The 14,581-nt window shown below is 45.2% G+C and overlaps 1 protein-coding gene across 3 annotated transcripts in view; it reads right to left on the bottom strand.

Moving 5' to 3' along the window:
- The window catches only part of LNX1 (ligand of numb-protein X 1), a 176,251-nt gene that overhangs the window by 113,926 nt on the left and 47,744 nt on the right, over positions 1–14,581 (bottom strand). The window contains exons 2-3 of one of the 3 annotated variants that reach the window (XM_045998320.1): positions 8,267–8,394; positions 5,118–5,247 (exon numbers count right to left, since the gene is read on the bottom strand). The gene's annotated coding sequence lies outside the window, so the exon portion shown is untranslated. Of the gene's footprint in view, positions 1–424; positions 448–5,117; positions 5,248–8,266; positions 8,395–14,581 lie in introns of all 3 variants that reach the window. The other 2 variants (XM_045998321.1, XM_045998319.1) reach the window with 2 other exon arrangements.

Raw genomic sequence — 14,581 nt, 5'->3', positions numbered from 1 at the left:
CTTTCCATCTCATGGTCCACCAACATGATGGAATGGAGCTGACCCTCTGCCAATGACAAGAATGAAGACAGACTATTTTGGCTTGACCAAGGACTCTGTTCGTGCAAATACTCGCCGTAGGATCTTGGGAAGCACTAATGTTAGAGGAGAGGCATGGAAAAGCAGGCTGACGTTCTTCCACCCAAGGCTGAAAAACATATTCAGGAAATGCTTTTTTTTTTTTTTAAACAGATAACCAAATTTTATAGAGGGGAAGACAAGGTGAAGGAAGATATTTGAATTCTCAACATTGTTTCTTCTGTGTTTTAATTCTGCATATGTTCATTGATCACCTATGCCATGCCTTGAATTCTGTGGGACCTCCCATAAGGAATTCAATTTTATCTTCAGTAAGTCTAAGTCTAATTAGAAAAAAGGAGCTTACCTATAGAAAAAAATGTTAAAGCCCTGAAAAAGAAAAAAAACACAATGAGTATGGCAAGGAGTATGATCTGTATACCACTCCCTGTCCCCCATAGGAGACAGGGACAAGTTGTGGAGGAAAAGAGGTAAGAAAACAGTATAATGTGACCCAGAATAGTTAGGACAGCTCATGGAATAGCTGGGTCTCAGGGCAGATCATCAAAGATTAATGGTGTTTGGACAAGTGGGAAGAAATTAAGGTAGAGGAAGAGCCTGAGCAAATCCCCCAGTCAAGGAAGAGAAATAGACATGTTGGTGTTTGGTCACATGATGACCTGTATTTGAGATTTTAAAATTATTTATTAAGAAATCATAGGACTTTGGGGTGCCTGGGTGGCTCAGTGGATTAAGCTGCTGCCTTCGGCTCAGGTCATGATCTCAGGGTCCTGGGATCGAGCCCCGCATCGGGCTCTCTGCTCGGCAGGGAGCCTGCTTCCTCCTCTCTCTCTGCCTGCCTCTCTGCCTACTTGTGATCTCTCTCTCTGTCAAATAAATAAATAAAATCTTAAAAAAAAAAAGAAATCATAGGACTTTGAGTCGGGTAAGAATCTTAGATTCTCCCCAAGTATAAGAATCCTCTTTACAACAGCCCTATAGGATGATCTGTCCGCTTCTGCTTGAAACACCTACAATGATGAGGAGCTCATTAGTTTTCCTACAGCTAAACCCTTTCCTTTTGTTACTTCGATGTTTCAGTGTGACATAGATCACATTCACTCCCTCAAAACATGGCAAACCCCTCCCCCCACCCCCAACTAAAGAGAGAATTGGTGGTTTCTCTCTTGTCTTTTCTTTTTGTCTCTGGTTCTTCCAGTTGTCTTCCTTGATAGTTGAGGTGGTAGTAAAGGGTCCACCCAGGATGCTTTCTAGTTTGATGAGGTCCCTTTGAAAACATGGCACCCAGACGTGGACACCTCCCCAGTTGTGGTCTGATGGTTCAGTGGAGGGGTTGCTTCCTTAACCAAGGTACTACTTGTCCTTCAAAGCGACATAAGATGGCCTTTACTGATTTGCTTTTGCAGATACATCACACTATTGACTGAAAAAACTCAGCAGATCTTTAGATCATAAAACACTACTGTGCCTTGAACACAGAAATACATGGAAAAAAAAAAAAGAAATACATGATGGTAGTGGTGAAGGCCGCCAATGATAACTCTTGTTACCTATTTTTTGACCAATATTTCAGCCTCTGCATGGACAAGGAATCATTCTAGATAAGTCGTGGGAGAACCTGTGTCTTGAATGTCAGTTGGGGTGGAATGTGCTAGCAGCCTCCCTAAAACATCTTGCCCTGTCCTAATCCCCAGAACCTTATCAGAAAAAAAAAGGTCCTTGAAGATGAATTGAGTTAAGGATCTTGAGATGAGAGCATCCTGGATTATCTAATTTATCTCAAATCCTATGACAATTGTCTTCATTAGACACAGAAGAAGAGAACATGCACATGTAGGAGAAGAACACACACATGTAGCCCACAAGGCTACAAATGCCGGGAGGCACCAGAAGAGGGAAGAGGCAAGGAAGGACTCTCCTGGGGCCTTTTGAGGAAGCGAGGTCATGCTAACACCTTGATTTCAAACTTCTGGCCTCAGAAATGTGAGAGAATAACTTTTGTTGGTTTAAGCCACCAGGTTTATGGCGACCTGTTATGGCAGCCTGAGGAAACTAACACAGAAAGTTCTGTATTTCCTGGGGCATTCCCTCCCAGAATGGGGGCAAACATCCCCAGGGATCCACACCAACACTTCCCTCCATGGTTTAGGGATATGGAAAGTAGGCTGGAAATGACAGCCACTTAGACTGCTCCATTTTTACGGAGGCAGTGCTCCCCTCGTAAAAAATTGTAATCATTTTCTTTTAATTCATTACTAAGTTAGAATGCAGATGTTTCCACGATGACTGGTAAGCCAAGTTTGCTAGAGCCCCCAGGGGAAAAAGACTACAGAGACACCAGCTGAGTGTGTGTGTGTTGTAGAGAACATAATGCACATCTAACGAGGATACTGAATGAGGAGTTTGAAAACACTGGGTGACTCATGTATTAATGTGAGTACGTAGGAACCTAACCGTGCAGCGTTCTATTCAAAGACGGCCACGTGACTGCCAAAAGCAGTCATAGGCAAGTTATGCAAATCATCTCCCAGATGGCAATGACATATTTACGCCTCACCATCATGCATGTGCTGCTGCCATGCACTGTGCCAAGAGGCTATTAAAGAAAATTCTTGGAGAGTTTCCCACTCTGCTGTTGGTGAAGCCTTTTGTGTGCCTGTGACAAATGCACCAAACACAAGAAGCAAATAAGAGTCACTGGAAAATAATGGTGGAATTTAAATCCACACATTCCAAGGCACAAACGAGTGATATAAAAAACAACACCACCAATAACAACAACGTGCCCGGTGAATTGGGCCAGAAGCTACTGCGATGGTTGTACTAGGGTAGAGTCAATCTACCCCGTCAAAGAGCATGGTTCCCAACAGCAAGGGGAAGAGGTTCCTTCAGAAAGGCAGAGGAAGAAGGGCAGGGATGAAAAGAATAGAAATGAAGAGATTCTCGTAAAAACTGTAAATCTTAAATTTGGAAGTCATTTTGTCTACTCCTTACCTGAGGCAGAAATCTCTTCTCCCTCCTTTTTTTTTAGATTTTATTTATTTATCTGACAGACAGAGATCACAAGTAGGCAGAGAGGCAGGCAGAGATAGAGGGGGAAGCAGGCTCCCTGCTGAGCAGAAAGCCCGATGCGGGACTCAATCCCAGGACCCTGGGACCATGACCTGAGCCGAAGGCAGAGGCTTTAACCCACTGAGCCACCCAGGCACCACTTTCCTCCACCTTTTTAGAATATAGTAGAAAATAAAACATAATAATGATTACTATTTAATGAGTAATTCACGAGGTGAAAGACACAGTGCTGGGTACTCTACGTGTATTTTCTCATTTAATCATGAGACTATTGCTCTGAGATCAATATAACCCCCATTTTATAGACGAATACATGTGTCGCTAAGAAAACACAAATTCTCTCTGGCATTCACTCATTTTTCAATACATACTGGGCACATGTAAACACAGCAAATAAACAAATATACCAAACATATCAAGAAATAATAACCTTCAGTGTCAGGGGAGTCAGTACCACAAAAAGGCAACCTACTGGATTTTTGGACAGCTCTCATTCTTAGAAAGTTCTTTCTTATATTGATCTGAGAGGCGTCTCCATGTAACTAAGCAATAGGTCACTGTGGTGTCTTTGTTCACTTAGAACAAAAGGAGGTAAGAGGACATGGTGAGGGTAAGGGGTTTACAGGAGGCAATTGACATTTTTGGTTTCTGATTTCAGCTAAGTGCAGTTTCTGTACTTAACAGCATGTCTGGTTTTCATGTTAACCCTTATTCTTTGGGGATCACAGATGGCCAAATCCCATTAACCCAAAAAGAGAGATGTAGTCTTCCTTGCAAATAGTTTTGAAAAGCCCTTGATAGCTTGGAGGCACTGTCAGAGGACCAGAAATATGCCACCCACATAAAAGCGAGTCTGCGTGATGCCAACCCATAAATATCAGGAATAGTTATGTGTCACCTGCAGGAGGTCCATGAATACTGAAGTGATGAGGAGGACACATTTCAGAGCCACCCTCGTGTGTCCTCTCTTGGCAGCGTCTTACAAGAATGGCCTTTCAAGTGGTCAGAATCCCAGCAGCAGACCCTCTTTTCGCCACTCAACTATGGAATTCACACCCAAAGGGAGATGCTGGAAACCAGGGAGCTGGGAATCCCTGCTCTGGGAGAACCCACTGTTTATGGACCTCACGGAATCCTCCGTCACAGGTCTGCAGAAGACCAGGCCTTTCGACGGGCAGCTCCCCTACCCTGGAGCTCCAAGATAAACAAGATCATCTTTGTTAACGGTTTTCTGTCTAAACCTTTGCGGACCTTTTGGGAAATCTGTTATTCTCAAAGAGTCTTTGGCCCTTTGCTGACTACTCTTTCCAACATTGCTATGTCCAAACTGTAGCATGACCTGAGAAGGCGAACTTTAACCGATAACAATCATTGTTTCCTCGACAGGCTCACCTCGGAGACAGATGGGGTTCAGTTCCAGACCACCACAATAAAGCGAGTTCACAACAAAGCAGATAGCATAATAGAGCGAGTCAAGGGAATATTTTGGTTTCCCAGTGCATATAAAAGTTTAAACTCTATCATAGTCTATTACACGTGCCGTCGCATTATGTCTAAAAAAGCGATGTGTGGACTTTAATTTAAAAATCCTTTCCTGCTAAAAAATGTTAACCATCATCTGAGCATGTAGTGAGTCGCAATCACTGGACACAAGTCACCATAACACATATAATAGTAATGAAAAGTTGGAAATGTGGTGAGAATTACCAAAATGTGACACGGCGACACAAAGGAGCAAATGCTGTTGGGAAAATGGCAATGATGGGTGTGCTGGAGGGAGGCTTGCCACAACTCTTCCACTCGTTAAAAAAAAAAATGCAGTATTTGCAAACTGCAATCCAGCCATGTATGTACTGTGTGTACCCAACACTGTGCCTGTACTAATCCAACGAGGGTTAATTGATTGAGCCCCTACTCTATCATGGACCAGGCACTTCGCACGAAACCATCTCCTGTTTGTTCCTTACCACAGCACTGGCTTTGGGAAGTATTCCATTTTCCGGATGAGGCCATGTGCGACCAAGAGGCACGAAGGGGCTTATGTCCATTACATGGTGGAACCAAGTCTCGAACCCAGATCTGTCGCATTCCACCTTCCTTTAGAAAAATAATAGTAGCAAGAGCTCACATTGTGCCAGGTAATATTCTAAGCACTTTAGACACTGTGTTCATTTCTTCCTCATAACAAGCCTGTTTAATAGCTGGGGTAAAGGGGTCCAATCACCACCACAGGTCACACTGTTAGCATAAGGGAGTGCTGGCTTTGGAACCTGGCAATCTGATGCTAACAGAAGGTAAATAAACATGGATACTGCTGAGCAGGGAGGCTGAGGTTCCTCCCCAGGACCCCCTAAGCATGCCAGGAGTAGGCTCGAGGTCATGAACCCTCGTCCTTGATCGGCTGGTGAATGATGAAAACTTGCCTTAGCTTTTCAGGATAGGGTGAGACTTAGAGGAGCCTGGGAACACCTCTGCTCTTACGCTATGCCTCAAGGTCATCCAATGGCATGGGATATTCCAGGAGTGAGGTGATCGTCTCCAAGGGAGCTACAAGCTCCCTTCCCCAGTGCAGGCAGGCTCCCAACTGGCCGTCTCCCCCTCGTCCAGGTTACTTGGCATGGCAGAACACCAGGTTCTGGCTAAGGGTGTTTACCTGCAAGATTGGAGGAAACCAAGCACCCACTCTGCCCAGGAGAGAGAGCATAGCTGAAAGCAGAAACGGGCCACCTGCCAAGTCAGATTACAGCCAATGACAACAGGAACATTTTCCCTGTAGGCCTGCGGAGGACCACATTCGGTGTGTCTGTTGGGGTGTGAGAGCTTTGTGGCGGGCAAGGCAGGAGGACAGCAGTGGCCGCAGCTCCTAAGCATTTCTGGGAGTTGGCAGAGACCAATCGGCCTGGCTCGTGTGATGTAGTTTAAGCGTTCTCCTGCCTCCTGCCTATGTTCTTTCTCTGAACTGTTAACATCAGAGTTAATTATGTACAATTAATACCATAACAAGAACTATCAGGGTTCCTAATGATGGCAACCGCAGAAGATCTTTTATCTTGGTAGGGTCAGACTATCTCTGCCGAGCACCCAGGAAAATTCCTTCAAGAACGGCCCACACCTCTATTTGGTCCCCATGTAGGGCCAGACACTGGTCACTGGACGCCCTCATCGTGTTACCCTATTTGCTTCTCATGAGCACTTCGATCATAAGGCTTCTCTCCTGTTTTACTGACGAAGAAACTGACGGTCTGAGAAGTCGAGAAACCTGCTCATGAGTGTACATGGAAGACACTGTGTATTTTCCAATCAGACCTATCACCACTTGAATCAAGAGGTGGAATTACTACAGGCAGGAAGCCACTGTGGGTCCTTCACCCCTTTGGACAATACTTGTGTGTAAATTATCCAAGAGACCAAGTGCCTTTGAGATAACGTGACTCTGGATTCCAGCCTCCATATTTTCTTTCCTTTCTTCTATCTGGAGGCATGGCATCCTGAGCTGTGTTCCTTTAGTGGGGAAGGACCTTGACATACAGTGATGAAAGGATGTACTTAATCATAACATCACTGCTGTGCAAAGAGCTAACAGTCCATGGTAATCCGGAGGAATGCGTCTCATGGAGAGGTCTGTGACTTTAAAGACACATTCCTCTCCAGAAAGAGTCAGGATCGAGGAGATCCTTTCCTTTCTTCTGCTGACAAAGCTCTGAATCAAGTGAGAAGACTGCTAAGGGACAACCTTGTAGCCACCATCCAAACACACCACTGGGGTGGGGGAGGAGGGGAGAAGAACAGACAAAAGTCAGTGAGAGAACATTACGAACTTCCAAGGAGGGAGAGAGAAATTGGCAACAAGGCCCCAGGCAGATTCTCAGTGGTGAGAAGCGAGGGTCTGAGACCAAACTTTGCTCAGCTTATTTCCATTTTTCCTTCTGGAGAGTTGACAAGCACCTTGAATTTCCAGGGGGGTGGGGATGAAAAGGAGTGTAACTTCTAACAGGTTATTCCTTTGCAAAGATCTTTGCAAACAGATCTCAGAAAAGTCACTGATGAAGGAATCTAGAATGAAATGTCCCCTGGCTGGTTCATTTCTCCCTCTACAGTTTCCGGCTCATCCCGGCAAGGGACTGGGTTTATTTTCCTTTCTCTAAGGACAGTGCTAGCTGCGGAGTGTGGCTCTTGGGCTGTCAAGAACAGAAGTAAGACAGGCTGGGAGACCAGGATTAAGGAAACAAAAATGGATCCTAGAGGTAGAATTACTTAAAAAAAAAAAGGTCCTGGCAGAACAATCTTTTTGGTAGATTTGCTATTAAAAGAGAAAAAAGAAAGTGGAAGAATTGAAAAAAAAAATTAAAAATCCGACCTGAAGTTACACTCATTCTTGTTAAGCGTAGAGGAAGTAATCCTTACTTTAACCAAAGGTCAGCAGGCAGCCAGTCCAGGTCTGGACGTAAACAGCTCTTATCCGGACTGCAAAGTGGTTTTTAAGAACATCAACAAAGAACAAAAAATAAAACCCAGTAGACTTTTTTAGAGAAGAAAGAGGGAGGAAGATGAGTGTTGGCCTCTGAGAAGGGCAGCAAAAGTTACCCATCTGAGGACCGGGTTTCTGGTGGGGGAAACAAATGTAAGGTCATCTCACAGGTTCAGATGGAAAGTGCCTCTGGTGAGACAAACGCAGAGAAGTAAGACCAAATAAGGCAAATGAGGCAAAAATAAGGCAACTCTGAATTCATTTGGCTCTGGCCTCCCAACCCTCCCTTAAAACGGGCTGAACAGGTCTGAGTCTTTGAGTTCAGTTTCAAAAAAAGTCTCCACTGCACTCCACTCCAGGGTTAAAAAAAAAAAATCAGATCAACTTCCCAGACAAGCAGAGCCTGGCTTAATGATTAAGAGAAACAAAAAGGATTAAATATCTGGCCTGGGAGAATTTTCCTGTACAACCCAAATGTCAAAGGCATCTCTCCGCTCTTCCCTCTCAAAAGGGCTTCTCCCTGCGGGACAAACACCCGGGCTAAGTCATTCAGCTTTTATTTTTTCATTCAGTTTCCTCATTCAGAGAGATCCCTCAGGGGCCAGGGGTCTCAATGCCAGAAGAGAAACATGGAGGGTCTCAACTCACCTTTTCCAGTGCGTGTCCCGGGCACTCAAGGCAGCCGCAGCCCCGAAGTTCCCATGCCTTGTGGGTGAATCTGGCAGTTCCTGGGGCTCCCGGAGCAGTGACCAGGCTCAACCTTGGTGCACAGGTGCCTAAGGAAGGAGGCGGGCATTGGTTGGTCGAGAGCAGGAAACGTGTGACATCACGGGAGCCTCACAGATAAAGCATTGCTGGGCCCTTAGCTATTGAAACAGTCAGTATAGGTCCCGCCCACCTGTCATTTACCTGAATACCTGCGAGCAGGTAGGTGGCGTCTCTGTGCCGACAGATGAATCAGTTAGAGCAATTGGCCTGCTGGAATTTACTTTCTTTCTGAGCACAGCACGTGCCCGGCCCCGTGGACAGATCTGAATTTACAAGCCCGGTGGCTTCCGCGGCCCCCTCCTCCCTCCCCTTTCCCAAATAGCTACCTATAAAAGAGTTCAAAAGGAAATTTAAACACAGAGACAGTGTTTTGAGGGGCATAAGAAAGATGAGTGTGAAGATCCATCGACTGCTTGGAAAATATTTGAGAATTGCCCTCAAAAGCCTTTCTGAATAGCATCCCTTTGAATCCGAAGTGCTTCTCTGTTCCGATATTAAAAATTGGAGGTGATGCTTCAAATTCATTTAAAAAAAAAATCTAAACAGGCTACTGGTTGGCAGTTTCAATGTCGCGTTTTCAAATGCTTCTTCTCCTACTCCCACCCCGGCGGGAGGACAGCATTTTAATTCCATACTCAGGAGTTTGTAAAACTTGGGTCTTTCCTACCGCGGCTTCCCGGGCTGTTAGTCACATGGAGCTGACCGTTCCCTCTAAGCCTGCAATTAGGAGCCATTTAAATGATTCAGATTTGAATGATCATACAGTAATAAGGTGGCTTTGTCTGCTGAATTACAGCCAGGAAGAAGGAGTCAGAATTATTCCTGTCCCAAGCGTGCTGTGTGACCCTGGGCAAGTCATGGTGTTGCTTCAGCTCTTCCAGCAGGCGAGGACAGTAACGCCAAGCTCAGCTCTGCCTGCGCACTGCACCAGCTGGGAGCTATTATGACTGACTGTTAAGCCCTTTGGCATCTTCCAGACGATTGTAAACAACTCCCTGCCTTGTATTAAACGCTGTGTATTTCTGCCCCCACCCCCCCCCCCCAGCATCTCCCGACCATTCATTCATTCTCTGGAATGTGCTACCTGGGGAAGTTGTGGCTTCTCCCTCCCAGGAGATGGTCTGCTGGTCCAGAGAGACTTTTTTTTTTCCCCTTGAAGAAAAAAAAAAAGTAGAAACTCCTATTCCCCGCCCCCTTATTCTGTGTCCCTTCTCTTCTGATACCAGAAACCCTTTTGTTCCATGGGTTCTAACATTGTACTGCTTCAGTGGGTTATGGTCGGTGGTTGGGTGAGTAGGTTGGTGGCTTGGCTGGGGGAGGGATGGAGGAAGAGGAATCAGTGAGAGGGGGAGGGGCAGAAGAGGAAAGGAAGGAAGTCTTGATTCTGTTCTCTTGGTCTCAACTTGGGGCTCAGCCAATCATCCAATACCTTGTGAAATGACCAGGGAGGGAAGAAAGAGCAAAACTGGTCAAGGGCACAGGCTGCAGGGGGAGCTCTGCGTACTTCACCAGGAGGAGAGTGGGCTCCTCTCCCCCAGCCATCCCAGACGGCACACCACCTTCCCCACCTGGGACCTGGGTGCACTGTGAACAGAAGGATAATCTTTAAAAAAAAAAAAAAAATCCCATGCACCTTTTTCTCCAATAGAACTAAGGTTGCTGTGGCCTCTCCTTCAGTGTTAACAACAAGAAGAGGCAAACCCTTTTCCATGTGGGTCATTCAGGAAAAGTACCAGTCCCTCAGCTTATTCTCAACTGAGAAACAAAAGCAAAACACAGGCTTCTTCTTCACTTGGCCAGGGTGTCCCCTGCGCCCTGAGAAGGGCAGGGCGAGCCACCAACCTGATGAATCATCTAGAAGGCCCAACCTCTGGCACTCTTGGGTCTACCTGCCTTCCCTGTGTGTCAATCATGCCTTAGCTTTTTCTAGGGCCTCTGAGTCTGTCCCCGGAGAATGGAATCACAGATTTTTTTGTGTTTTTGTTTTTGTTTTTGTTTTTTTGATGGGGGAGCTGTGTGTTTTGTGGGGGGGGGGATTTGTAGGAAGTGACAGTGCATGAAGCTTTATCCAAAGTCCTCCTGGCTATGGGGCTTCGATTGCTGGGTTCACATACACTTGGCCTTCTGTAAGTAGGGCCTGATGAATAAAAATTAAGAACAAGAGTTGAAGCAGGAGGGGAATTCACTTCCTGGTGTTGTATTAAATGAAGAAAAAGAGAAAAAAGTAGATACATTTTCCCCAATCAGCCATCCTCAATGAGATGCATCTTGCTATTCCTAGATTTAGAACAATCTCTAAAGGTTAAAAAAAAATCAGTATGGGCTTCCTTATTCCATTAGGGCTGTTACCTTATGAAGGAAAAGGAAATGAGATTTCTTTTTTTTTTTTTTTGAAATGAGATTTCTAAACGATTGGTGAAGAGATTTAAGTAATAAACATAAAAAACTGACATTGGATAAGTGCTTACTGGGAGCTACTTACAGTTCTAAGCACGTTTTACAACCGTCCTGGATGTTAGGTACTGTTTGCATTTAAAGCTGGGAAAACCACGGCACAGGAAGGCTGAGATCTTACAGGCAGCCCAGCCAGCAAGCAGCTGGCCCAGAGCAGTTTTAGCCAGTGGAAAGAAAGGGAGGAGAGTTTCTGATTTCATGCTCACCGGGCAAACTCTTGGACACTAACGGAACTTCTGACCCTTCCTCTATTCAGAAGGAAGTATCTTGTGGAAGTAGCCCTGGGGGTGTGTAAGTTTCTGGGAAGGAGTGTCTTCAGTTGCAAATGAGTTATTAATCTGGTTTCTACGTAGACTATATGTGTACAGAACATATATACATATGCAAATATATGCATACATAACAGATGCATATATTTATGCATATAGTTATGAGGAAACATTACTTGACATCACTGTTTGGAAACCTGTCAAACCCACCCCAGGAATGGAAGATCAACTTGGGGGGCCTCGTCAGAATGATCGGTTGTAAATGTCAATGATATATTTTAGGGTGATTTCTCTGTATAAATCCAACAGTCTATACCTTTAAAATTGGAACGTCTCATCAGAACAGCCTTAAGAACACAGAACTACCAACTGGATAATATGAGACCATGTAAAGTTAAGTTCCAGTACAAACCACAGCCATGATGACTGGTTGAGACTGTCTTGGCAAGTACTAAATGCACAATGTTCCATTCTTGCCCCCACACACCAGTCAGGGGAGCCACTAGTCCTTGCTGAAGGGCCATGGCTCCCTTTAGCTGAGAGGCAACCTCAGAATCGTCAAAATGAAAGTCCAAAGACGGTGTAACTTCTAGGTCTCGTTTCACAGAAGGTGGAGGGATAATCAGGAAAGGAAAAGAGTGGTGTTGGCTGGTGCCATCGGGGAAGACTTCATGGAGAAGTCTGATGGCTTGGCAACAGGTGGTTGCCAGAGGGGAGGTGTGGGAGGGGGATGGGTGTGAAACAGAAAAAGGGGATCAAGAGTACACTTCTCTAGGAAAAATAAAGAATGACCATGTCTTCAGTGCAGAGGTAAGTCTCCAGGAGATGCCATTTTGGCTACCTTATGATCATCGTTCTCTTCAGAGACATGCCTTCTCTGCTGTTCTTATATCCCATAAACATGGTCGTCTGGAGGGACAGGTGGAATGCATTAGAAATCTCTCTGAACTCAAGGTTGGGCCTGTCCTAGTTAACCAGCCAGCTCACTTGGGCTTTTTGATTAGCTTGAATTCTTTTATGTATCCTGACAGGGAAATCTACGGGGGGAAAAGAGGTCTGGTTTCAAAGCTCTTTCCTTCTCAATCAACACAATGAAGGTTGGCATTCTCAAGGATTCCTTCTGGCAATGAACCTATTGCTAAGAGCATGCCTCGTGATTCGTCAGAATTACTTTGCCCCTGTTTGCTTCTTTTTTTTTTTTTATGGCATATTTGTAGAGTTGTCTCAGATGACTAAATGCCACAACAAAACACAGTCCATGTGATTTTAATATACACATCTCAAGAAAAAGCCACTTTGGCTGCAAGTACCTGGCATTATGAGATGGAATTGGCTGGATATATTCCATCATCTTGGCCTCAGGTTTTTTTGTTTTGTTTTGTTTTGTTTTTTTTTGAAACTAGCTTAGCCCCAAATCTTTCATTGGCTAATTACAAGTGCTTAGCATGATGCAAATAAGCAGATCCCACAAAGGCAATTATAGAAAATAATAGTAATAATCACAGCAATCAGTGGCTGTGATAGATGTTGTTTGGTTCTGTGTATGTGGAGGAGAATCTGGTTCTCTCAAGAAACTCATGGCCTGGGTATTGCCTGCTGTGCAGATGAGCTTCTAGAACATTCTACGGATCTACAGTTTAGGAGCAGACACTTTCCGCTTTATGTGCTATTTGGGGAGGAGGGAGTACATCAGCTATTGGACTTGGCACCTAGTTTGTGAAGTTGGCACATATTTGTGGCCAGCACCCTCTGCTCTAGCACACATACACAGAAGGACTTCGTTGTTGCGGTCTCTGTAATTATCACGAGGCCTATATTCCACACCTGTAAATATCTTTATGTTTCTATGACTCCACTCCTGTGTAAACCAGGTGGGTTAGTCTATGTTTTGGTGATGGCTGTCACTGTTTTGGAGGTTGTCATGTCTTTGTTTCTTTATTGGTTCCTTCTTTTACAGTTATATTGATTGACCCAATGCCATATATCAAAGATATAAAATATATCTCTTCTCCTTGTTAACTTTGGCCTCATTCTAAGGGTTTCCATGTCCTCATAGATGACCCCTCAAGCATCCTCGACCTCCTCAACTATGAGGACATTTACCTTTGCTCCTCTTAAACTGCCAGTTCTTTTTTTTTTTTTTTTTTTAAGATTTTATTGATTCATTAGAGAGAGAGAGCACAAGCAGGGGGGAGGAGAGAGAGAGAGGGAGAAGCAGACTCCTCACTGAGCAGGGAGCGGGACCTGGGGCTCATCCCAGGACCTGGAGATCATGACCTGAGCTGAAGGCAGAAGCTTAACCATTTGAGTCACCCAGGTCCTCCTAAGCTGCTGATTCTTAGGGCCACCCCTTGGATCTTGTTATCACCTCCAAATTTTCCATTTCAGAAAATCTGAGAATGCTGTTTTCTGCCATACTCTCAATCATTCAGGTTTTTACTCCCTTCCTCAATCTTTGCCTTCTTTTCTGCATTGACTGTGGTCCCTGGTGCCTGGAGGGGGTCCACGGATATCTGCTCTGTACTGTTTTCACTTCCAGCTTATCTGGCCCAGATTCCACTTCTGCGCCAGCATCTTCAGTTTCCTAGTGACCTGGTGGGGCCATGGGGCTTGCCTTCTCTCTTCCCATAAGCCTGAAGCCTGGCGCCAACATTTAGGGATGTCCTACGGTGCCTGCTGTACTCGTCGCTCTTCTTGGTACTCCTGGTTAGGGTCTCTTCCTTCCCTCTCGGTGGTCACCCCCACCTTCAGTTCATTCTCCTTGACTGACCCCCCAGGCTTTTCAGGATCTGGCCTCTGCTTGCCCATCAAAACTCATCAACATCTTATCTTTCCCATCCACAGAACACCATCCACCTTCCACCTTGCCCAAGTCACCCTGTGTCAGAGAGGAGTGCTGCCTCCCACCCACCATTTCCACAGGAAAGTGGTTTCCAAAGCAAACCCCGACCAGCTCCACACTCCAATTCTGGGAGTCCCTGACTGGGGAAATGGGAAAGAACAACCAGGTAAGCTCACTTTTGCTCCTCCCTTTCCTGTCTTGGGAGTGAGCCATGCCATGCTCTGAGTCCTCTCTGGGCATGCTTCCTTTCGAGAAATTGCCACTGCCAGTTCTGCTTTGTCCTGGGGTCTTCAAGTCCTGTTTTCCCTTGTTCCAGGTGCTGGTCTCCAGGTTAGTGGTCTCCTATTTTTGCCTCCATAATTACTCTTTTGAATTTTCTCAAATTATCCCAAACCCAGATGGGGAAGAGGCACTGTTTACCACGGTTCTCCTTAGCTATCCCAAATCTTGTTTGTGGTTCCCATAGTAATCTGCATCTCTCACTTCCAGGCTTTTACCCACGTGATACCCCAATATTTATTGTGCATTTACTATTGCCCAGATTGACGATATGCACTTTATCTGTGTTCTCTTACCAGATCCTGGCAGAAATCCTAGGAACTCTACTTAACAGATGAAGAAACTGTCTCT

Source organism: Meles meles, chromosome 2 (genome assembly GCF_922984935.1).
Source record: "Meles meles chromosome 2, mMelMel3.1 paternal haplotype, whole genome shotgun sequence".
Taxonomy (NCBI): Eukaryota; Metazoa; Chordata; class Mammalia; order Carnivora; family Mustelidae; genus Meles; species Meles meles.
This window is presented reverse-complemented; position numbering and strand designations above follow the sequence as displayed.